The 25,619-nt window shown below is 41.0% G+C and overlaps 1 protein-coding gene across 1 annotated transcript in view; it reads right to left on the bottom strand.

The window, feature by feature from the left end:
• Positions 1 to 6,169, bottom strand: part of ITGB1 (integrin subunit beta 1) — a 56,143-nt gene extending 49,974 nt beyond the window's left edge. The window contains exon 1 of the mRNA XM_003276014.3: positions 5,921 to 6,169. The gene's annotated coding sequence lies outside the window, so the exon portion shown is untranslated. The remainder of the gene's footprint in view (positions 1 to 5,920) is intronic.
• Positions 6,170 to 25,619: the final 19,450 nt, after the last annotated feature.

Raw genomic sequence — 25,619 nt, 5'->3', positions numbered from 1 at the left:
GAAAGCTCTCATCAGCAAATATCTTTCTAAGTGGTCAACAGCTCATAATTTACTTGATTACCAAATTTGCTTCTTGTTCTCCAACTCATTAATCATGGCCTTCTAAAACAAGAACCTCAGTGACTCCTTAATAAATGTTTCTCAATCTTTTTAATCCATGCTTCTTTAATAAGCATAAATCTTACTCCCTATTGTACTTTTTTGTAACATTTTCCTAATATAACATTATACTACCAAATGTGCTTTTTCAAACTCCAATTTCCTCCTCCAATAATCAAACATGACCCTGTATCACCCATTTAGAAGAAGCACTGAAATCATAATATGAAGAAAATCATACATAAACCATAAAATATTGTACATGGGGAAGAATAATCTATTGCTAATTTCATAGATTATGAAAGCTTAAGTTATTTACATATTCATTCCATAAACATTTATACAGAAAAATGTGACTTCCATACTTCAAATGGTACATACCTAATTTTGTATGTAAATATTTTCCTCATCACTCCACTGAAACTATACTCCCTACACAAAATAGAATGCTGATTTTTCTTCTTCCTTTCTGCCTTTATTGCCTCTTCATCTCACCAACCACAATCAACTTAATTAACTACTCCTTCTCTGTGGTTCCAAAACAGCTTTGATAGTGCCCAGCAGAGTGAATGACAAACCTTCAGTGATGCTCAATAATACAGTGTTATTTCTATTCAAACTTCTATTGTAACTAATTGTACTCATGTCTGTGTCTCTCATCAGGCTAGTGTTGGAGGGCAAGAACCTAGGCCTTCATTTTATATAGCCTTCATATATCCTTCTGATATATATGATATTATACGCAACTCCTAATAGGTAACAAAGTGGCCAAGTACTATCTGCGAAATTAGACTGGATTCTTCCCATGCTGTCCTTGAATGTGACACCCATCTGTCATCCAACTTTCGCTCATACCATTCCAAGCTCAGGCCTCATCTCCTACACAACGTGTTCCAAAACCACACAAGCCAATGCTGAGATTTTTCTAACGCTGTTAGGGAATATTACATGGTACAGTATTTTATGGTACAGTACATTGTATAAAACACTCTTTGGTATTTATGTTTTCCTGAACTGAACACAACTTGTTCCAACTAGACAACAGACTCAACATCAAAGAGCATGCCAACTTCTTGATTCATGCCCACTGAGTAGAGCATTTTTCAGGTAACTGGTACTCAATGTACTGATAGAATAAAATGTATGTACAGCCGACCTACATCCTGATGCAGGGCTGGAAGGGACAGATGTTGCTGGTCAGGTAGGTATCCTTAATGGAGTAAGTGGCACAGTGCCTACACTCTCTGGTGATACAAAAAAAAAAAAGTTGCTCATGGAGAGAGAGAACTGCACTCTACTTACATCAGGCAGCAGCTATCCTCCAACTCCTCGAATAAGAGAATGAGAGAAACATGCAGACTGCTTTACAGGGTAGATGTGGAAACCAACGCTCTGGAAGTATAGTACTCTGACAACGGTCACACAAAAATTCAGTGGCAGACCAGGCACTGACACCCAGGTTTCCTGTCTCCCAATCGAGAAGCCTTTACTACATCAAACTGCTTCTCTGATCAGGTATCTGAAAATAAATTACCACAAAGGAATGTGACCAATGAAGTCTTTTTGTCTTTAACTCAAACATGCCAATCACTGGAAAAACCCAGAAATACCTATGTCACTCACAAAAATGCCACTCAAAGGAATTAGAAGTTCAGAGAAGAAACTGGGGAAGGTAAATGCTTTTCTGGATTCCTCTGCCTCCACCCCCGCTTGACTATTAAAAGTGTTCCCAGGTCCTCCTTCAGCCCGTTTTTCACTCCACACCCTCCTTTGGTGTTTGCACGCACAGCCTATAGCTTCAACCAGCAATAGACTAAGAATTCCCAAATTGAAATCTCTCAGAGTTTCTTCTTTTTTTAAGCTCTGAATCTGTGTATTCAACTGCAATTTAGACATCTCCACCTATGTCCCATGGTCACCTTAAAAAAAAAACTTGGCCTCATAAGGTCATCATTTCCCCTCTGCTCCAGCCAACCAGCACCCCCGGCTTGTGGTCACCCTCTCACCTCAGTGAACAGCACCTCCTAGCCAGAAACCAGTGTCACACTGGGTTTCTTTCATTTCTCTTATCAAGTCTTACCAATTCTCCCTCCTAAATACAGTAGTTCTTGAACCCCACTCAAATCATCCTCCATATAGGGATCTGCAAAGCTTTCTGACCACTCACCTTTATCACTAAAAAAATTCTGAGCATACCTGTACCCAAAATATATGCAATTTATAAATTCAAATACATGTACTTCTACAGCAATATAGTAAGATATAAATCATAATCAAAATTTTAAACTTTAAAGTGATGAGATCAACAAACATAATAGTAGACCTAAAATTTTCTCCCTATACTTCAGTGAGTCTTTTTATGCATCCCTGGAGATAGGAACCTGTGCTTTGAAATTATGTACAATGAGATTGGTCCTATTAGAAATACACACATATATGTGCTTGTGTGTGTTTATATACATATGTATGTGTACTGGAGGCAGCTTTTCTCATGCACACACACGTTTCATGAAGTGATATGCACATGCTTAAGCATATTGCTAAATATAGTGAACTCTACCTTCTAAAGTCACAAACCAAACGGCAAGTTTAAAGTTAGCTGACCTCTAAAAACTCACAGCCACTTTTAAAACAATAACAAATGTACAAAGTATAGTTTGGATCCTTTTGTACACAGCTCCTGAAAGAGAGAAACTTTTTTTTTCACCTACCAACAGACATATTGGAAGGCTGCTAATATTCTGACTTTTACGGACTGTACCCCCTTTAACCTGGGTACATACCGTAATATCTTTTCAGTTTTCCACAGCTATAGAGATACCCCTAGAATAACACTTCAGGATTCAGAAGACGAATGTACCTTTCTGTATCTTAACCTCTCTACTCCATACCTCCAAACTCTGAAAAAGCAACCAGCCAAACTCTCAGAACCTAAAACCAAGTCAGAGTAAACACTGCTAATACAATACAGATACTTACATATTTACCCGGCATAATCTCTAGGATTCCACCCACAACCTAACAGAGCCTAACTCTCTTGCAGAGTGAGAAAATCTGCTAATATCTAACAGAAGTCTAAATGAACCCTTTCAGATATATGCAGCTTGTTACATATTCAGAAAGTTAAGTTCTCTGAAACTTTTACCAGTTACAAGATGTTTCAGCTTATCACACTAGCAGCATAGTTAAGGGCAAACCAGAGCAGCTACAGAATACTAATGAATATTTTTTTCAGACAGAACACTATACTACTCCCCGCTGTAAGCCATAACTTACTTATCAAGAAGCCAAACAATAAAAGCATTACAATCAGTGGCAAGCACGCTTAGGAAAACTGGCACCATGTTAAGTTGTTTGACCACTTTTCATTATTATAATATGACCAGATGTCCCCAGTGTCTCTCCCAGAGTTAGGAAGAACACCAATGTAGAACTACATTTTCATTCGTGATGGTAATTCGGGGCTGATTTAAATTAAATTATACTGACCAGAAAGCTAAGAAGAAAGCTGCCTAATTGTTAAAATTACTAAATCCAGTGACTTTCAGAATCGTTGATTCCATGCTTTTCATGTGCAGAATGTTGAGGGTATTAAAAAGTAACTTTAATATAGAACTTTACACTGTTAAGAAAATCACAAACACTTAAAATTGTAGGTCTAGGTCTGAAGTCAACATAGACGAGTTAAACAGTCTATTTGCTTCCTGTTCACAGAATTAAAGTATTAACCACATTCTTTGTCCTTTTAACTAGCATTCTAATAACATCTTCCACCTTCATACTCAATTTTGGGATAAGTAAAATGACTTTCTCCCCAAATGCCTGTAATCAAAATACCAATGTTTTTTATTCAACACTTCACCATCTTCAGTCACTTATATAATATTGATCAATGAGTCAACATTATTTAAAAATATGAGAATTATAGTGAGACTCTAAGTCCTGACCCCTCTGGGCCTTGATGTCCACAAATGAACAGGTAACTGCCAACTAAAGTTCCTTAATCATTTCTAAAACTGGTCTATTGTATAACCTATCGTAAAGGACGTATGTGGTTTAAGAAAGATATCTAATCTAAATTCCTCTAGCATGTTATTTTTGTAGCATCAAAACTACAATTAAAAAAAAAAAAACCTAAGGGCCAGGCTCAGGGGCTCACGCCTGTAATCCCAGCACTTTGGGAGCTCGGGGAGAGAGCACAGCTCGAGCCCAGGAGTTTGAGGCCAGCCTGGGCAGCATAGTGAAATCCTGTCTTTACAAAAAATAAAAAAATTAGCCGGGCACGGTGGCAGACGCCTGTAGTCCCAGCTACTCAGGAGGCTGAGGTGGAAAAATAACTTAAGCCTGGGCGGTTGAGGCTGCAGTGAGCTGTGATGGCTCTTCTGCACTCCAGCCTGGGCAACAGAGACCCTGTCTCAAAACAAAACAAAATAACCTAGTAATTCTACCCACCTAAGTTATCCATGTGGCATGTTGGCCCAAAGAAACCTTACTAATGATGTTACCAATTACCTTCCGAGATATTTTTAACATCTTTTTACTATAAAAGAAGGCTGAAAAGGAGTCAATACTCTCAAGCTAAGTGTTTTACATTTTGTATTTGATTTTCACAACTATAGTTAGGAAGGTTACTTGTGGTTTAAACGTGGACTCTGGAGCTAGACCCCATGCCTTCTCCAGGAGCTCCTGATGACCACAGGCAACTTACTTTTGCTCCCTGTGCCTCAGTTTCTTCACTCGGAAAATGGGAATCGAAACAGTACCAATCTCATTAGAGCGGTTCCAGAATTAAACAACACATGTAAAATGCCTAGAGCTAAACTTGGCCCTCACTGTCATTATTATAAAAATGAATTATTAATGTAGATATTATTGTTCCTATTTCACAGATGAGGAAACGGAAGCTTAGAGAGTGCAACTTACTAATGATCATACCAATGAGTGCAAAGTCTTGGACTCAAAAGCACGAATTTGATTAAATACAAGTTACTTAGAGGGTAGGAGTCTCATAAATCCAATTTATGAAGCCTAAGAAATGACACGCGGTAAAATGATACTAGACACAGGCTGGGCTCTCAGGCACAAGCTGGCCATGGCCATGCGTCCTGGTCCCGGGGTGCCCGGCAGGGACCGGCGACTCCTGACTTCCCGGCATTCGCGTTTATAAACACGGGGAAGTGGACTGCACTGCCGCCACCGCACCCCCGGTCCCCAGGGGCTCCGCGAGGCCACCTTCTACCCGGCTCCCGCCGCCCACGCTCGCGGCGCTGGCCCCACGGCTGCCTCCTGGCAGCCGGAGGAGACCAGTCCCCGGCCGCGGGCGCCGACGGCTGGCTCGACGCTGCTCCAAGGACAGCAGCTCGCGAGGGAGCGAGAGACAAAGGCACAGGACCCGTCCACGGGAGTGCCAAGTCCCAAACGCCGAGCTCCGGGTGGCCTCGCTGGCTCCCACCCGCGCTTACCCCAGCCCGGCGGGAGACCGCAGGTGTCAGGGGCCGTTCGGGCCCGGTCCTCCGCAGCTCCAGCAGCCCCGACGTGACAGCGCCCAGGCCCGCGACCCTCGCGTTTGGAACGCGGCTGGGCCGGCTCTGCGCCCGGAGACTGCCAGCGCCGGGGACCCGAGGTGGGTGGCGGTGTGCGGACTTCCTCCTGGACTAGCCTGGAATCCCGCCCCAGTCCCCAACCGCCGGCGGCCGTCCCCGCCCCCACGCCCGGCACAAAGGTCCCGGCGAGGACCGGCCGGCGGCTTTAAGTGCGGCCGCGCACCGGAGACCGGAGGCCGCGGCCCGCGCTCCCACACCTGAGGCCCACCGGCCCCTACCTTCTCCGCGCGGCGTCCGGGCCCCGGCGCGGTGGGCTCGGGCCTGCTGTTCCGCGACTCCCGCTGGGCCTCTCCCGCGGGCTGGAGGGGCCTCCCGCGTCTCGGGCGCGGCGGGTGGCGGCGGCTCCTCCTTCTCAGGGGCGGGAGGAGGGGACTCGGCGGCCCAGAGCCGCCCCCCGGCAGGAAACCAGCCGCGGCCCCGCCTCCTCTGCGCGTCTGATCCCGCTCCCGAGGCCGCCGCCGCCGCCCTCTCCCTCCGGAAACGCATTCCTCTCTCGCCGCGTCAGCCCGGCCCGGGGCGAGGAGGAGGCGGAGGCAGGAAGCGCGACCGGGACAAAGGAACCGCCCGCGCGGGAGCGCGCCTGAGGGAGGCCGCGGAGGGCAGGGCCGGGGCTGCGTTGAGACGGTCGCCGTGCCTCAGTTTCCTCCTTTGCGAAGGGCGGGAGGGGTGGGACGCGCCCTAGAGTCCGGCGCGTTCCTGGTGTAGCCTGCTGGGCCCGTGTTCTTTAAGTTCCGCTTCCTCGGAGCCGCGTGTCCGACCCTTGCTCCCGTTTGTCCACTGATGTCTCGTTTCGAGCCGGGGAGATCCTGCATCTCGGAAGCCCCCTGAGTCCCGAGGCAAATCGGGACCATGAGCCCCCCGCTACGCTGCAGGGCTCCATGGGGCCAAAAACCACGTGGTCCTTCTGGAAGGGAACTGGCTAAGCCAGGACTGCTTTTCTGGAGTGATAATGTGCTTGCCTGTGTCTAAGAGAAAGGTGAAGACTTGGGAAGCCCATGGGTGCCACGAAGGGTGGTGAGACTGGGGAACGTTTTAGAAAACCTGATGAGTTGGGTCCTGCTTTTGATAGATTTATCTGGAGGTACCTTTATAGGGAACAGGGATGAGAAGGAAAAGTTTCTTCCTGAGGAGTACAGTTTCTGTTCCACCTCTTTAAAAAAAAAATTTGGAGATGGAGGCTGGAAACAACGTTTGAAAGAGAAGGAAACATTCATTATGAGAATGGCTGGACGCATGTCGATTCGATGATTGAAATCTGTACCAGCCAAAATCATACTGAAACCTAGTAATTCAGTATATGCTGCTGACAAGCTGCTATCCTGGTAGCAGAAAATGTTGTGGGTTCCACTTGGTGAGCTGCAGCACCCTGTTGGGAAAAGAGCTCAAAAATTACCAGATTTATGAAACAGAAGTGTTTCTCTTGCAGGAGATTAGGGACTGGAACGCCCATTTGGCTGCTGCCAATCAATATACGAGAAAATGAAGCGATCACATCTAAGAAAACTTGCACATTACTTACCAGCAAAATCAAAACTATTGGTTAGCTAATCTCTGAAGACCTCTAGGAAATGAGCACTATTTTTCCCACTTAATGGATGTTCAAGCTTAAGAGGCTAAATGATGTTCCTATGTTAATATCTCAATGGTCAAACTGCCATTAGAACTCAACATTCTTGAATTTTAAAGGTATCGGTTTTACCATTGTTCAGAATTCATCAGAATTGGCCCAGTCTCAGCACAGAAAACTGTATAGTTCAAAAGCATAATTGGTCCATGCCTGATTTGCACTACAATTTCCAGAATTTTTTTCCCTGTACATGACTGGTGGAGGCACTGGCTAATCTTTGCTACAAGAACATTATGAGATTTAACTCTAAACTAAATTAGTTCCTCCAAGACAATTTACTGACCTTTTTAACACCACCGTCAAGCACTGTTGCGAGGACAGATAATAGGGGCTTAGATAATATCTGATAAATGAATAAATAGGTCCTTTTGCTCTCCCGGGACCAGGCTAGAGCACTTGACTAAACTGATGTGTGAGGTAGCAATTTGTGTACAGAAGTCATGAGTTTTGAGGAAAAAGAAATTAAAGAAACATGTTCTCTAAAAACTGCAGTCATTGGTCAAGAATACGAGTCTACTTGTGATTTCATACAAATAATGAGTGGACAGTGAGCTATGAAATGTATGAATACTCAGGTAAAGGTTGGTCAGCATATGTGCTAAACAGGAAATCCTGGTAAGTAGGAATAGTGCAAGCTACATTGCTCCTCTTATGATATTAGGTTGGTGCAAGGTCTACCAGGTGTCTCTTGCCTTCCCATGTGTAAGGTCAACCAGATAGCTCTCACCTTTCCATGTCTAAGGTCAACCAGAGGGTGCTTGCCTTCCCATGTCTAAGGTCGACCAGATGGCTGCGTGCCCAATGTAATAGAATATCATTAGTATCTTAAATTCAAGATAAATCCATACCTTACCTACACTGTCTCCCAATTATTATCAATTGTCTTCTGCCATCTCTTAAGTCATTATTATGTCAAATAAAGTTAGTGTTTCTTTTAGTTTTGTCACTGGTGATACTACTACTTGCTCTTCAAAATGTATCTTTATTCATCTAACATTTTCCAAAGTAAAGTTTCAGAGTTGCTCAGCAAGAAAGACGTTATTGGATGCCTAGGTTTATATTAGTTTGACTTATATTATTATTAATTAGCACCCCTTTTCAGTCTCAAAAGTACGTCCTAGTATAGATGATAATTTATATGATCACTCTATAAATAAGTGTCCAGATAATAAGGAATAAGAATAATAATTTTAGAAATTCAAAGGGGATTCATAAGGATATATTGCAAATCAGGTTCCAGATTTATAGGTGAAGACTAATTTCAACATTGGTGATAATAAGGGGAAAATGAGTTGCAGCGTGGGGGTGAGTATGAAGAATTAGGCAGTTGCTGTGTGATGAAAATGCCCTACTAGGAGATTTTATTAAGAAAAAAATCTTAATTTTTTTCTTAATAACAGTACCCTGGCTGATCAATGGGACTTGGATTTTAAATACCATTGTGTAATAAATGAATGTGATGGCTTTGGAGCAAATTGATTGACAATGGCTAGGTAAGTCTTCAGCCACTTTTCTAAGGACTGTTTCTGTAGACTAACCTAGATATATTTTTCTCATCTGTCACTTCCAGTTACTTTGAATCTAACTCCTTCTTTAAACATTAAACAAAGAAAAAGATGGAAGGGATAGGGATGGAAGGAATAGAGGTCTCTGATAACATCCTGTAATACTAACATAGAAGTGCTTCTGAATCATGAATAACTCCATTCCTTTACCTGAGGAACTAAAATCACTGTTTTAAAATGTGAATCTGCTACTCAGGAGGCTGAGGTGGGAGGATTGCTGGAGACCAGGGATTAGAGACCAGACTGAACAACGTAGTGAGACCACCCCTGGCCTCAACTAAAAAATAAGGAATAAAATTAGCCAGGTGTGGTGGTGCATGTGTGTAGTCCCAGCTGCTCAGGAGGCTGAGGCAGGAGGATCACTTGAGCCCAGGAGCCACCATAGTCATGCCACCATAGTCCAGCCTGGGCAACAGAGTGAGACCCATCTCTAAAAATGTGAATCTGTGTGTATTGGTGTAAAGCAGCCCTGGGAATTATTGACATTTTGAAAAACAAGAAGGGGTGAGACAGTCCTGCCAGTTCCTCCTTTTTCAGTGTCCATATGCATAAATAACATGCAAATAGTCATATAATGCAGAGAAACTGGAAGCGCATTGAATTTGCAACTTTTTTTTTTTTGCTTGAGGGCTTCAATTTAGTGAGCACTCCTCAATACTCATAACGGTGTATTGCCAGAGGAACTGTAAAAAATTAAGTTTGCTATCAGGCAACCAGCAATTGACTAGGTATGGCATGTATCAGCGTATCCACCAGGCTGTACTGAGGCTTCATTTCTTTGCTTATTTGAAAGTAAGGTGGAAAATGGCACAACAGCCTGACCTGATTTGCAATGTGTCGCTTAGAGCTTAGGCTAGCCATTCAGTCTTTTCCTTTTCTAGGTAACTAACAGTGGCTGGACTATGGCTTTGAATATGGGTCACAGATGAGTAAGCCTTCCTCAACTGGTTCTGCTTCCTGTTTTCCATATATAGGGGCCCCATTTTTTCCTTTTCAAGTCCACACAGCATTGCCTCCAATGGGTGTGAGCATTCCTTACCAGCATTCAGATGCTGAACATTTTTAACAGCCTACGGGGAACAGTGTTTTAGGCAGCTCTTTTCAAACACTGAGTTTCTTCAGCTGTGGAAGGGAATGTCCTTCCCAAACAAGAATAAAAAAAAAATGCCCAATATAAGCAATTGAATAGCACTGGAGTTATTTTTAGGAACCAGGGTCAGTCACTACAGGAAATGATTGTGTTGCCAAAGCGTTACAGCTAGTGACTATAAAAAATATTATTTATTTTCTCATTTAACTGCATCTTGAGGAAGGTTAGCAGTTGCAATTTTAAGTTAGGAACAGCTCAATTTCAGGCCAGATTCATTAGGGAGTAGGAAGGATACCTTTCACTTAAAAAAAGGCATTTGGAGTAAGTAAGAACACCTCCCCTGCACCTCCCTCCCACCCTCCAGCACAACACTCAAATTAATCCCCACAACATATTATCTTAGGCAGAGTTCTTGCCTCATACCTATGAATGGGATACCATGAAACCCCTAAAATTCTAGACAGAATTTTACTTACACATATATATCTGCATTGTTGTGGTTTGAATGAGATCTTAACCACAAAACATTAAGAATAACTATTTTAAGCACTTATACGATTAGTTCTTTTATAGACTACATGCCTAAACAAATGTCATTGTGGTTGCCCTGGAACTGTGAGTTGCATATTGATTAGTTTTATCTAAAACAATATTTAAAACATCAGATAGTGCTTCCAAATATTTTCTTATGACATGATTTTCACTGAATGTTATTTAACCTGCAAGAGGTAGAACAGAAAAAGCAGAATCTTTCGTCATCAAACCGCACAACTAAAGAGTGTGCTGTTTATGTCTACTTTTCAAGGTAAGATAAACTTCAAAGAGAAATGAACTTTTAATTTCAAATTCCAATTTACGTATTAGGACTTAAATGACTTCAAATCATATCTAAAAATCACCATAACTAAAACCATTGGAAATTTTTACTTACATTGAGAATAAAAATAAATAAATGTTAAGTATATTTCCTAATAATATTTGCCATGCAGCATTTGGAAGAACAAGTCCTGTGATGCTTCTACTTTAAGATTTCTGCATTGTTGTTGGCTGATTCATAGACCGTTCCCTCTATGATCACAAGAATTCCCTATTTAGAACCGCTTATGGCTGCCCATTGGGTAACGTTTCAAGTTGAAAGAATTTTGCATTTTGTGTTATTGTACTAGAATGAAATAATCTTAATCTGAAAAGTTTTGGTGGTTAAACTCTTTGATATTTTTGTATTCCTGACTATTTTCTTCATTTAGCTAAGTTTACACTGAAGTCCTTAATTACCCTTCTGCTTTTATGATAAAAATACATCCTTCATTATCTATAATTTTCCAGTGGCTTCCACATGCCAAAAACGTCAACTAAACAATTTTTCTCTTATAGTCAGAACACTGGCTTGTGGAAATGAAGCACTTCATTCGAAATTTCACCAGTAAATATTGTTGATGTGTGATCTCCAGCTTACAGAATAGATGGAACTGCATTCTTACATTTAAACAATTATCCTCTGATTAAATAAATTCAGATACATCTAAGGAATAGAATAATCATCAGTTTTAAATAAAAATTAGTTAGACAAGTTTAACAAGATGCCCAGTGCGTTGCAGTACATACTCCTTTTTGTGAATTTTTTTTTTAAGAGACTTTTTTTTAAGAGACGAATTCTTGCTCTTGTCTCCCAGGCTGGAGTGTAATGGCGCGATCTTGGCTCACTCTGCCTCCCAGGTTCAAACGATTCTCCTGCCTCGGCCTCCCGAATAGCTGGGATTACAGGCGCCCACCACCATGCCTGGCTTTTTTTTTGTATTTTTAGTAGAGATGGGTTTTCGCCATGTTGGCCAGGCTGGTCAACAAAGTAATTTTAGTAGTATCCACATTTGACCAGGCGCAGTGGCTCACGCCTGTAATTCCAGCACTTTGGGAGGCTGAGGTGAATGGATCACCTGAGGTCAGGAGTTTGAGACCAGCCCGGTCAACATGGTGAAACCCTGTCTCTACTAAAAATACAAAAAATTAGCTGGCCGTGGTGGCTCGTGCTAGTAGTCCCAGCTACTTAGGAGGGTGAGACGCAAGAATCGCTTGAACCTGGGAGGCAGAGGTTGCAGTGAGACGACATTGTGCCACTGCACTCCAGCCTGAGTGACAGAGTGAGACTCCGTCTCAAAAAAAGAAAAAAAAAGGTACTCACATTTTATAAGCAAGGCAACTGAGACAACAGATGTTACATTGTATAACTGTTAAGTTACAGAACCAAGCTTGGAACCCTGTCAGTCTGGCTCCAGAGTCTGGAATTTATTCTCTCCACTTTACTGTCTCTGATCTCTTGTATAATTTTGCAGAGACAGTGTCTGCCCTGTTCTAGCTCCACTGTGACTAGGCAAGCAAGTCTGTAATTCTGGTGTTTCAAGAATAAGAAGGCAAACCAGGCACAGTGGCTTGTGCCTGTAATCCCAGCTACTAGGGAGGCCGAGATGGGGGGATCACTTTAGCCCAGGAGTTCAAGGCTGTGATGTATCCCTGCACTTCGGTCTGGGTGACAGAATAAGATCCTATCTCTAAAGAGAAAGATTGTTTTTATTATTTTTTATTTTTTTTGAGGCAGAGTCGCTCTGTCGCCCAGGCTGGAGTGCAGTGGCATGATCTCAGCTCACTGCAACCTCCACCTCCCGGGTTCAAGCGATTCTCTCACCTCAGCCTCCCGAGTAGCTGGGACTACAGGCGCCCACCACCATGCCCAGCTAATTTTTGTATTTTTAGTAGAAACGAGGTTTCACCATGTTGGCCAGGCTGGTCTCGAACTCCTGACCTCAAGTGATCTGCCCGCCTTGGCCTCCGAAAGTGCTGGTATTACAGGAATAAGCCACCGCGCCTGGCCAAAAATTTGTTTTTAAAGAATAAGAAGTCAATCTGTCTGCATATGTGAGCCATGATCTCCAATATCGATATTTTCAATAGTAATAAAGTGTTTTCATCTCTGTGTTACTCCTTGTCTGTCTCTTAATTGACACAGAACTGGGTGGTGTGGGAGTGCTATTAGGCCCCCTTGATCACTCAACAACTATATGTACATACATGGAAAGGATGATATGACATTTTCAGAGTTATATATCATTACAAACAGGCATGGCTAGGATTTTTCAATTGTCATTCCAAAATTTGTCAACTACCTATTTTTTGTCACAGACCTTAAAAATTCTATCTTTCCTAAGAGCACTGGCCATATCTCACATGTTTGTATGCCTAACACAGTGCTTTGTGTATACAATTATGTTGCTCTTCTTTGCATTTAAGATAAAATGACCACCCATCTTCTTCTTTGACCTCATCTAAAAACATCTCCTCCTTGCCTACTATATTTTAATCACACTGACCTTCTTTCTATTCCATAACCTCATTAAATTTATTCCTGTGTTGGAGTTTCTGTCCTTGCCATTCCCCATATCTTAAATGCACTTTACATGACTACTTGTTGTCCGTCAGATCTCAACTTGACTATTACCTCTGTAGAACTCCTGTTACTTAATCCATATATGAAAAACCCACAGTTAACCTCATACTCAATGGTAAAAGACTAAAAGCTTTTCTTCTAAGATCAAGAACAAGACAAGGATGCCCACTCTCACCAATTTTATTCAACATAGTACTAGAATTCCTAAGCAAAGCAATTAGGCAAGAAGAAATAAAAGGCATGCAAACTGGAAAGGAAAAAGTAAAATTATGTCTGCTGGAAGACAACATGACTTACATGTAGGGCACCCTAAACATTACACATATACACATATACAAGCTGTCAGAACTAACAAATCAGTTCAGCAAAGTTGCAAGATACAAAATCAACACACACAAAAATCAGTTGTGTTTCTATACACTAATAATAAACAATCCCAAAAGGAAATTCAGAAATCAATTCCATTTACAATAGCATCAAAAAGAATGAAATATTTAGGCCAAAGAGGTGAAAAACTTGTACAGTGAAAAACTATAAAACATCACTGAAAGAAACTAAAGAAGACAGGTAAGGAAAAGATACCCTGATGGACGGAAAGACTTAAGATGTCAATATTACTGACACTAATCTACAGATTCAATGCAATCCTTACCAAAATTCCAGTGGCATTTTTGCAGAAATATAAAAATTTATTCTACAATTCATATTGAATCTCAAGGGACCCTGAATAGCCAAAACAATCTTGAAAAAGAAGAACACTTCCTGATTGCAAAACTTATTACAAAGCTATAGTAATCAAAACAGTGTGATAGTGGAATAGAGATAGATATATAGGCCATAGAACAAAATAGCAAACCAAAAAATAAACTCTCATGTATATGGTGTGGTCAAATGGTTTTCAACAAGGGTGCCAAGACATTTTAGTCCCCTCAACAAATGGTGCTGGGAACATTGGGTATTCACATGCAAAAGAATGATATTGAATCCTTGCCTTACATCATGTATAAACATCAACTCAAAACAGATCAAAGACATAAACTTAAAAACTATGAAACTATTAGAAAACAATATAGGGAAAAAGCTTCATGGCATTGGATTTGGCAAGGATTTCCTAGATATGACACCAAAAACCAAAACCAGGCACCAAAAGAAAAATACACAAATTAGACTTTATACTTTTTTTTTTTTCGATGGAGTCTCGCTTTTGTCACCCAGGCTGGAGTGAAATGGCACAGTCTCCGATCACTGCAATCTCCGCCTCCTGGGTTTAAGTGATTCTCCTGCCTCAGCCTCCCAAGTAGCTGGGATTATAGGTGCCTGCCACCAGGCCCAGCTAATTTTTGTATTTTTAGTAGAGATGGGTTTTCACCATGTTGGCCAGGCTAGTCTTGAACTACTGACCTCAGGTGATCCTCCTGCCTCGGCCTCCCAAAGTGCTGGGATTACAGGCATGAGCCACCACACCTGGCCTAGACTTCATAAAAATGTAAAAATTCTGTACATTGAAAAGACATAATCATCAGAGTGAAAGTGCAACATGCAGAACAGGAGAAAATACTTGCAAATCATATAATTGATAAGCATATGATGTTCAGAATATACAAAAATATAGAACTCAACAACAAAAAAACTAACAACTCAATTTAAAAAATGGGCAAAGGACTTGAATAAACATTTCTCCAAAGAAGATAAACCAATGGCCAAGAAACACATGAAAAATGCTCAACATCACTAATCATTAGAGAAATGCAAATTGAAACCACAGTGAGATACCACCTCACACCCATAAAGGTGGCTGTTATTAAAACAAAACAAAAACCCAGAAAATAACCAGCATTGGTGAGGATGTGGACAAATTGCAACACTTGTGCTCTGTTGGTGGGAGTGTAAAATGGCTCAGCTGCTATGGAAAACAGTATGGTGGTCCCTCGAGTAATTGAAACTAGAATTACCATATGATCCAGCAATTCCACTTCTCATATATACATAAATAAATTGAAAGCTGGATCTCTAAAAGGTATTCGTTCACCCATGTTCATAACAGCATTATACACAACAGCCAAAAGGTAGAAGCAATCCAAGTGTCCATGGATGGATGAATGGATAAACAAAATGTGGCACACACATTCAATGGAATATCATTCAGTCTTAAAAAGGAATGAAATTCTGACACATGCTACAACATAGATGAACCTGAGGACATTATGCTAAGTGAAATAAGCCAGTCACAAAAAAAGACAAATACTATATGATTCCATTCATATGAGGTACCTAGAGTAGAGTATTCATAGAGGCAGAAAATGGAAGTGTGATTGCCATGGACTGAGGGACTGGGAGAATGTTTTTTGATGGGTACAGAGCTTTGAAATATGCAAAGCGTCCTGGAGATTGGTTGTACAACATGACTGTACTTAACACTACTGAATTGTATACTTTTTTTTTTTTTTTTGAGATGGAGTTTCGCTCTTGTTGCCCAGGCTAGAGTGCAATGGCTCGATCTCGGCTCACTGCAACCTCCGCCTCCCAGGTTCAAGCAATTCTCCTGCCTCAGCCTCCTGAGTAGCTGAGATTACAGGCATGCACTGCTATGCCCGGCTATTTTTGTACTTTTAGTAGAGACGGAGTTTCCCCATGTTGAGGCTGGTCTTGAACTCCTGACCTAAGGTGATCCGCCCGCCTCTGCCTCCCAAAGTGCTGGGATTACAGGCGTGAGCCACCGCGCCCAGCCCTGAATTGTATACTTAAAACTGGTTAAGTTGATAAATTTTGTTATGTGTATTTTGCCACAATTTTAAAAAATACTTATTTCCTACCTTGGTACACTGAGAAGACTTAAAAACATTAATAACTCAAAAGCAATGAGCACATCTAGTATTAAAATTGTGGTCCACTGGAAATACCAACCAGGTGCTTGGAAAATCATGGATTTGAAACTTGAAATAGGAAATGAATAAGATGGAGTGTGTGTGTGTGTGTGCGCACACGCGCGTGCACACACACCAGAAAACAAGGAGACTCTTTAAGATTAGTTTGGTTATATTAGAAGAACATGGGGCCAGCTTGAAAAGACTCTTCCACTGTCCAAGATGAGAAATGGAACATCTAAGAGGAAAAATGACTGCAATTTATTCAAGCACATTAAATTTATAAAAACTCATGAGTTCATTATTTTTAAAAAGTAAAAACACATAGAAAAGATTTTTTAAAAACCAGTGAACAGGCCAGGTGTGGTGGCTTACACCTGTAATCCCAACACTTTGGGAGGCTGAGGAAAGCGGATCACTTGAGGCCAGGAATTCAAGACCAGCCTGGCCAACATGGTAAAACCCCATCTCCAGAAAAAATACAAAAATTATCTGGGCATGGTGGCACATGTCTGTAATCCCAGCTACTTGGGAGGCTGAGGCAGGAGAATCACTTGACCCCAGGAAGTGGAGGTTGTAGTGAGCTGAGATCATGCCTCTGCACTCCAACCTGGGCAACAAAGCAAGACTCTGACTCAAAAACAAACAAAAAAAAGAATGAATAAATGAAAATATGAAGAGAAAAAAGGATTTAAGAGACATAACTATTAAATGCAATAAGTGGAACTTATTTAGATACTGATTTGAACAAACCAAGTATAAAAAGACATTTATGAGATAATTGGGGGAATTTTGAATACGGACTGGGTTTTACATTATATTAAGAAATCATTACTTTTTTGCTGGTATTATGAATATGTAAGAAAATGTCACAGTTTTTTAGAGAAATAAGGATAAAATGACATGAAAAGTGATAAAATAACCAGAAATCTCAGAGAGATAAGAAGAAAAAGTTGAATGAAGTAACCATGATAAAACATTAATAACTGCTGATCTCGGATGATATATATATCATGGTCCACTACATGTGACTCTACTTGTGTGTGTATTTATACATTTTCATAATATGGAGTTAAAGTTATATATTACAAATGCTGCATTTTAAATGTACAGAAATTAGGCTGGGCGCAGTGGCTCACACCTGTAATCCCAGCACTTTGGGAGGCCAAGGATGGGCAGATCACCTTAGGTCGGTAGTTTGAGACTAGCCTGGCCAACACAGCAAAACACCATCTCTACTAAAAATACAAAAATTAGTCGGGTGTGGTGGTGGGCGCCTGTAGTCCCAGCTACTCAGGAGGCTGAGGCAGGAGAATTGCTTGGACCTGGGAGATGGAGGCTGCAATGAGCCGAGATTGAGTCACACTGCACTCCAGCCTGGGTGACAGAGCGAGACCCCATCTCAAAAAGAAGTAAAAATAAAAATAAATGTACAAAAATTAATACGTACTACATAATGTCAACATTTCAACAAATAAAATTCCCTTCATATTCCTGAATTTCCTTCTAATCTTACTCTAACTTTATGCTTTGAATAAATTTGCCCACTCCACTTAATCTTTTCTGTTGTTTTTCTTTAAATTGATGGAAACACTGCATAGTTTAATTATAATTGAACAATTATTGGAGTATACAAACATTAATAAAAATAATACGATGGGCAATTTACATGCTCTAACTTTAGTTGTCAAAATTACACATTAAAGAAAATATAAATTCATCACTTCATCTCTCCGCCTGCCAAACATAAACTTCTAGTAGCAGAAAGTGAATTAGGGGCTATATTTGAAAAATGTACCTACTTCAAAATAACTCCCCTTTTTGAGGAGGCAAATTCTTATGCTTATCATTAGAAGTTTATGTGCAATGTATTATTATCCTATATGGCAATTTCTGAGTTTCAGAGGAAAAGACTTATTTTACCAAGAACTCTGACTTTTAGTATGAAACAAATATAACACAGTATTGATAGTACTTTTATGGACATTAAATAATACTTGGTGATTATATCTTTATAAAATCTACTTTTTTGAAAAAAAGAAATGATACGGTATGTGACATAGACTATGAGGTGTGTTCACACTAGAAAATTGTCCTCTATAAACGTTGAATTTTCCCCTTGAATGAGTGGCTCTGAGTCAACCAGAGAGATGTAAATGTTTTATAAGAATGAGTCCTAGGTGGTACTGAGAGACTTACTCATTTACAGATAATCTGCATGGATAGTTAATTGTGTAAAACAGAATTAGTATCAAAATCATGTTGGTATGTTGGAAAGGGGATTGGGGGGGAAAAAGGCAGAATGGAAAACCCAGAAACGATAAACTATAACATTAATCTAAAATAATTTACATAAACTCAAAATAGGGACCATCTGTCCACAGATTTGATAGAGACAGGTGAACGCTGACAGTATAGAGCCATTGACAAACGTTAGTCTGAAAATGGCGTGCTTGTAGACCCCATTAATACAGAAATTGCAGCCAAAGCTTTCTACAGTAATCAAGAATATTCCCAGATCCAAAAACTGCATGGACAACTTACCACTAACTTGGATCTAGCCTCCTAGAAATCCTGTTCGTGCATCCCAAAGTCTATTTTAGAAAAATATTTCTATGTTATATCTTTGGTACCATATCAATTTCCTCTCTATTTTTTCTTATATTCCTAGTCACCTTTTCCCACCCTTCCAAGCAGTATTAAACTGGGGTAAGGAAAGTGAAATAGAAGCTGCTGGTTTCTGCAAAGTTATGAGGCCTCATACGCCATTGTAAAACATTTGTAAAACATTTACATCTCTCTGGTTGACTCAGAACCACTCATTGAAGAAGAAAATTCAATGTTTATAGAGGACAATTTTCTAGTAAGTGTGAACACACCTCATAGTCTGTGCCACAAGCTATATACCATTTCTTTTTTTCATATACCATTTTGACTATTTGAATAGGACCCCAAAGCACCCTGGTGGGCTGAGAAGCCTTTCCCAGCCCACTGTATTTTGCAGAACAGCATGATTTGGTGTAAGAGCTTGCACTCTGAAGTCAGACAAGCCTGGGATCTCTTTCTGATTTTTAACACCTCCTCTCAGGGCCTTAGCTTTTTCATCTGTTAAATGGAGATAGTAAGAACCTTTTTCTCAGGGTTCTTATGGATATTAAATTAAATGAAACAATATCTGTAATGCAAAAATTAACTGAAATACTAGATGTTATGAAATGACGGTGCTGGTACATATTTTAACTCCTTTCCTTTAAAATACCTTGGGATACCACCAACTTGAGCACCTTGGGTCAGTCTCGCTGGCCTGATTGGGCAGTGACAACTACCCCGGGGCCTTGGTCACAACCTTAACACTCAAGACGTTGTTATTTTCTCTGTTGTGTCATTACTGATGGGCTGGTTGGAGCCTTCTAAGAATGCTATCTATAGCACTATTCCCTTCAAAAGAGTTAGACCTGTTTAACTTGGTGATGAGAGTTCAGAGAAGAACCACAGAGATCAAAGGGCAAAAGAGTAAAAGCTAAGAAAAAAAACTAAAGCCAGTGGACTGACTGAGCCAGGAGGGTTGAGAGCTGGTTACTGATAAGAGACTTCACATTCTACTGGGCTATTACTACGTAAAGTAAAGCCACTCAACCGTGTTCACTTTGGCACTGAAAAATATTCAATCTGCCAAGGTGCACCTGGGGACCCACACTCTGCTGATTAAAATTGGCATGGGAGGAGCAGGTCTTTAAAGAGATTATACTTGAATTTAATCAAGAAGCTAAAAATAGGATAGATGAGCAATATAGAAGACAGGAAAACATTAAATCAGGAGTCTAACAGTAGTTGTTTCTGTTTGAAGTCAGCCTAAGTTGTGAGGGAAAATTGATTTTCAGAGGAATTAGAAATCATTGGTTGACATTCACAGTTTAGCAGCTACAATTTTCACTAGTCTTAAGCAACTGCAGTAGAAACTGAAGTAATTGGTATCTTTGCTGAGGCATGATCAGGAGTTCTGCAGACGGGTGCTCAGGATCGAGTTAGTAAGCAGACATCTAAAAACAGCCTGAATGTTTTCTTTTAATCACTGAAAACAGCAACGTGAATAAAAGGCAAAAAGCATTATTTTTGTGAAAAATCTCCCACCTCTAGAGGAAAAAATGTTGAATTTTGGTGCCTGTGATGAGAATAATTTAAAAATGATAGTTCTGATACAGAAAATGGAAGTTTACAACAAATTAAATATCAAAAGGTAAAATCGTTAGTGTGTGTGCGAGGGAGAGAGGTAGTTCTGCAGGGTAGCAAGGAACAGAGAGTGAAATTGTTCAAGTGAGAGATAAAGCTTTAGGGATGGTTCATCAGGTGGCGATTGCATGTCTATGTACAGAAAAACCAGACACTTAAGGAAAATGAAATGCATTTAGACCATTTTGTCAATGTCAAGTATCTGCAGTGAGGGTGAGGCCAGCGTTCAGTTCTTCCGCTTCACAGTGGAGGAAATGAGGATAAACCCAACCCTTGAATTCTGTTAGAAGAAAACAAAGAATTGTTGAATAGCAATGAGTCTCTGAAGTTTTGGAATAATCATCTCTGGAGATCTTTACAAACAGTCTAGAGTCTTATTTGCCACTTAATAGTTAATTCAAACTTTAAGCCTGAGGAACATGTGAAATGATTTCTCATCCTGCCCAGGACTTTATTATTTTCAGAAATATGTATGCTCTTTACCTTGGGTTATTAAGGAGAAATATTTTTGCTAGCACTAGGCTGGCAGAGCAGAATGTACCTTTTGTCAGATGTTCCAAGAAACATTTAATAATATTACTTGGCATAAAAGATTACATATAGTTGAGGCCACAGCTTTTTTCACAGGATGACTCATCTAAAACAGGCCTACAATGTAAATTAGTAGCAGCACCTCAAGCATAGTAAAAGTCTTGCAGGTGGTCAATCAGGATATATGCAAAAATAGGTGGGAAGGAAATAACTTTTGCTGTTATCCCATTTTGATTAGATTCTAATCTTATCAGTGTCAGGTTGAATACTTGCCCTTCATTTTGAAATTTTGAACTTACTGTAACTCATTGAAAATACATTTATTTTTCCTTTTTTTCTGCATATCTAAATCTTACTGTCATTTATATAATAAGAAAATATTGGCCAGGAGCAGTGGCTCACACCTGTAATCCCAACACTTTAGGAGGCTGAGTTGGGAGGATCACTTGAGCCTAGGAGTTCCAGACCACTTGGGGCAACACAGTGAGACCTCGTCTCTGCAAAAAAATTTTAAGTATTAGCTGGGTGTGGTGGTGCATGCCATCAATCCCAGTTACTCAGGAGGCTGAGGTGATCCTTTGAGCCCAGGAGGTCTGGACTGCAGTGAGCTATGATGGCGCCACTGCACTCCAACCTGGGTGACAGAGGAAGACCCAGTCTTGGAAAAAAAGAAAAGAAAAGAAAGACAGTATTGCAACTATTTACAAGTAGAGTTGCAGCTTAGGTTTGAGCTTGCTACAGTATCAGTGTAGAATTAAAAATTTTTTTTTTTTTTTTTTGAGACGGAGTCTTGCTCTGTCGCCCAGGCTGGAGTGCAGTGGCACAATCTCAGCTCACTGCAACCTCCGCCTCCCGGGTTCACGCCATTCTCCTGCCTCAGCCTCTCCGAGTAGCTGGGACTACAGGCACCTGCCACCACGCCCGGCTAATTTTTTGTATTTTTAGTAGAGACGGGGTTTCACCGTGGTCTCGATCTCCTGACCTCATGATCCGCCCGCCTCGGCCTCCCAAAGTGCTGGGATTACAAGCATGAGCCACCTCATCTGGCCGAATTAAAAAAATTTTTCAGGCCAGGCGCGGTGGCTCAAGCCTGTAATCCCAGCACTTTGGGAGGCTGAGGCAGGCGGATCACCTGAGGTCAGCAGTTCGAAACCAGCCTCAACATGGAGAAACCCCATCTCTACTTAAAAAATACAAAATTAGCCAGGCGTGGTGGTGCATGCCTGTAATCCTAGCTACTCGGGAGGCTGAGGCAGCAGAGTTGCTTGAACCTGGGAGGCGGAGGTTGTGGTGAGCCGAGATTGCGCCTTTGCACTCCAGACTGGGCAACAAGAGCGAAACTCCGTCTCAAAAAAAAAAAAAAAATTCAAATCCAAATTTCATTGTAAAATATTTTATTGTGGGTAGTGTTTTCCTAGTATACATTGATATACAATCCCAAACTGTTTTAGCTCATTAGTCCCCAGCATTTCTAGTTATGCAAAAAAATTCTTTAAAAAATCTTTCATGGATATTATTGTTCGTTCACTTAGAAAGTGTAATCTTCAGTATCATTCTAGTCATTTTTCTTCTTGAGAGGACTTCTGGACTAGAAATATGTACTAATCACTCTTCTGTTTCCTGATTATGAACCTTGGAAGGGCAGAGAAGTTGTCCCAAAGTGAGGCTGGGAAGGGGGAAATGAGTATGTGAACCATCCCAAAGACAGGAAATGAAAATGACAGGTAAACCGAAGTCAGGGATGACATCTAGGATGGCTCAAAAGCTAAACAACAGGAGATCTTTCTCCAAGAAAGGACCAAAGGAAAAGCATGAGTTTTTAAAGAGTCATTTAGACTTCAAGTCTGTGGTTATGGCTTCAGAACTACCCAAGCACATGTTAGGACCTTGCTAAGCCCTTTCCATACATTATCTCATTAAATCTTCAAGGTAGACCTTGCCAACCTCATTTTATTTTATTATTTTTTAATTGTATTTTTTTGTAGAGACAGGATTTCACTATTTCATCCACGCAGGTCTTGAACTCCTGGGCTCAAGTGATCCTCTCACCTTGGCCTCCCAAAGTGCTGGAATTACAGGCGTGAGCCACTGCACCCAGCCACCAACCCGATTGTAGAGAAAAATTTCAACCCGCATATGTGTGGCTGAAAGCTCCTACTCATAACCACTTTAGCTGCTTACCTGCTGGCTGCCTTATTCTTCTCTTGTGCTGCCTTCCATGTCGTTTCTTTAATGTTCTTTTTCCTCTATTCCAGTTGCTTTAGAAGGTAGAACTTTTCTTCTTCCAGCTCCACACCACTACTTTTATGTACGCTCTGATAATGAAACTGATGTTGCCAATTCAACTAGTAGAAAATGATCAATTCTAGGATATGTTTCATTGTTTTAGACCACATAACCTGTCAATGTATTGATATTGCTTCTCATTGAATTGACTCGTATTGCCTTTTTATTTGACTTTCACATCTTTTTCCTCTAACAGTTTATTTCCATTTGAGATTTTTGAAATTCACCCGTAGTCCCATAGATAGTTCTTATCGTTATTTTTTATAATATAAACATAGAAATTGACCCTTCTGGTCTTAAAGCTTGAAACTTGCATTTGTTTTATCTGAGTTCCTTCCCCAAGAAATGACTGTCAGGTCTGGCGAAAAAACAAAAGTACCAAAGAACTAGAACTCCCCAGATCACCACATCCAGACAATGGGATAGATGCGGACCCCTCATTCATCATGATTGCTTCCTTGCCCCTTCTGAGTTCCTATTTTCTTACATATTGTTACATTTCTTCTCTGCTATATAAACCCCTAGTTTTAGCCAATGGGGGAGATGGATTTGAGACTGAGCTCCCATCTCCTCAGCTGCAGCACCCGATGAAATCCCTCTTCCTTGGCAACTCTTCTCTCAGTCGTTGGCTTTCTGTGCCCATAGCAGCAGGACCTAGACCAAACCCTTGGTGTTTTGGTAACAATTTCCTATAGAAGTTTTTTCAGGGGCTTCAAATTTGACAGATATTATCTTTTGGATCTGTTTTAGTGTTGTAGTTTTCCCTATCACAGCTGAAAAGTTAAATACTATTTATAGCAGGATTCGTTGTTCTCTGATATACTTTACGGAAAGTGTTTTTAATACTGATTATTGGGTATAGTTTGATATACACTTAAATTTGGTATGAATCTGGATTCCGAGAGCTGTCACTCATGCCTCATGCTGTTTTCTTTTCTTTTTTTTTTTTTTTTGAGACGGAGTCTTGCTCTGTCGCCCAGGCTGTAGTGCAGTGGCGCAATCTCGGCTCACTGCAAGCTCCGCCTCCCGGGTTCACGCCATTCTCCTGCCTCAGCCTCTCCGAGTAGCTAGGACTACAGGCGCCCGCCACCACGCCCGGCTAATTTTTTGTATTTTTTTAGTAGAGACGGAGTTTCACTGTGGTCTCGATCTCCTGACCTCGTGATTCGCCCGCCTCGGCCTCCCAAAGTGCTGGGATTACAAGCGTGAGCCACGGCGCCCGGCCACCTCATGCTGTTTTCATGAGGTGATTTTTTTTTTTTTTTTGAGACAGAGTTTCACTCTTGTCGCCCAGGCTGGAGTGCAATGGCATGATCTCAGCTCACTGCAACCTCTGCCTCCTGGGTTCAAGCAATTCTCCTCCCTCAGCCTCCCAAGTAGCTTGGATTACAGGTGTGTGCCACCATGCCTGGCTAATTTTTGTATTATTATTACAGACAGGGTTTCACCATGTTGACCAGGATGTTCTCAAACTTCTGACCTCAGGTGATCTGCCCACCTCGACCTCCCAAAGTGCTGGGATTACAGGTGTGAGACACCACACCCGGCCTATGAGGTGATTTTTGCTGATAATTTTGAGGCTATCACTCAGGGTTAGAGTAATTAGACACATCTTAGTGATATTTGCTATCTTCCTTTTTTATGTTTTGTTGGTGCTTTAGTTGCAGTTCATGCCAAAATCAATTAAATACTATGAGCAGGGAAACCCTCCCTGTTTCATGTCAGCACCATGATTTAAACACTTAGATGCTCATACAGCCTTTGTATATTGCCTGAAGGATGCTGACATTCACTGTGATGCAGCTGCACTTCCTGACAACCCATCACTGTCTATTACATGAATCATTCTGATGGGTGTCATTACAGGGCATCACTGTGCCCTCTTCTAGTCTTGTAGGGACCTCTATTTATCCCACTCTAGAAGCCAAATGGATGCCAATGCAGTAATAGCACTGTTATTAAATAGGCTACTTAAGCAGTATTTTCTCAATTTAATTTCATTGTGCTTTACAGGGAGAGTTACAATCCTGAGCCACAATTAAAATCCTGATCATAAGGTACTCACTTTTTTTAGACGGGCATATTAATGTCTATACTGCTTATTTTTAGTGGCATTCTAGGGTCATGCGTACACTGCGCAAAATAGAGCAGCAGGCTGAGTTCAGAATGTGCAGGGCTTTGGGATGACTTGTGGCTTGGCCCAGGCTAGTCACTTACCCCTTTTAAGACATCACTGAAAAAAACGGGAGTTCTGGGATATGTCTCCCAAGGGAACAACTGAGTTG

The sequence above is a fragment of the Nomascus leucogenys genome, chromosome 18, assembly GCF_006542625.1.
Source record: "Nomascus leucogenys isolate Asia chromosome 18, Asia_NLE_v1, whole genome shotgun sequence".
NCBI classification, from domain to species: domain Eukaryota; kingdom Metazoa; phylum Chordata; class Mammalia; order Primates; family Hylobatidae; genus Nomascus; species Nomascus leucogenys.
The sequence above is the reverse complement of the archived record's forward strand: the minus strand, read 5'-3'. Positions and strand labels throughout refer to the sequence as shown.